This window comes from Macrobrachium nipponense, chromosome 4 (genome assembly GCF_015104395.2).
Source record: "Macrobrachium nipponense isolate FS-2020 chromosome 4, ASM1510439v2, whole genome shotgun sequence".
Classification (NCBI taxonomy): Eukaryota; Metazoa; Arthropoda; class Malacostraca; order Decapoda; family Palaemonidae; genus Macrobrachium; species Macrobrachium nipponense.
This window is the reverse complement of record NC_061100.1, coordinates 28,726,145-28,726,953: the sequence shown is the minus strand read 5'-3', so window position 1 is coordinate 28,726,953 and position 809 is coordinate 28,726,145.

The following is an 809-nucleotide window of genomic DNA, read 5'->3' as shown; positions in this document are numbered from 1 at the left end:
TATATATATATTATATATATATATATAAATATTATATATATACCTATTATATATATATATATATAGATATTAATATATATTATAATATATATAATACTTAGACATACATACATATTATACATAGATACATATACATATATACATATTATAATATATATATATAGATTTTTTTTTTTTTTAATTTTTTTAGGATATATATATATATATATATATATATATATACACACATACTATTAGATATTTCTACTTTCAAAATGCATATATCCCCTCTTTGGATGTATAAAATCTTATATGTAGAGTTTTGCAACATTTTTTCAGATTCCTTAGCTAGTTAGAGTTGTAGGATATCTTAAAATGTGTGTTCAGATTTCACATAAGATAATGTAAAAGTATGTAACGTAGAATGTAAAGAGAGAGAGAGAGAGAGAGAGAGATTATCTTTGTCCGTTCAAAACTAGAATTGTTTCCCTATTGTGTCATCGCCTCTAGATAAGAGGAACTTGAAATCCCCGTTTGCTTTCCTAACCTGTCAACACGTTTGATTAGAGATCTCTGTTGTGCTTTAGATTCCTGTCATCACGTCTGATAGGGACTTTTGCTTCTATCGAATACGTGTCTTTGTTGAGCATACTACGCACATGACTCATTCATAACTCGTTTCATATGCGTACATCTTTGCCGAAACCACGTGTAGATTTCACGATTTTTCTGTAAAGTTGCGTCATGTTCGAAGTTTCTAAAAACAATGTATCAACTTCCCCATGCATAAAACGTTTTGTGCCATCTCCACTGTCCAGCTTTCGTAAGGA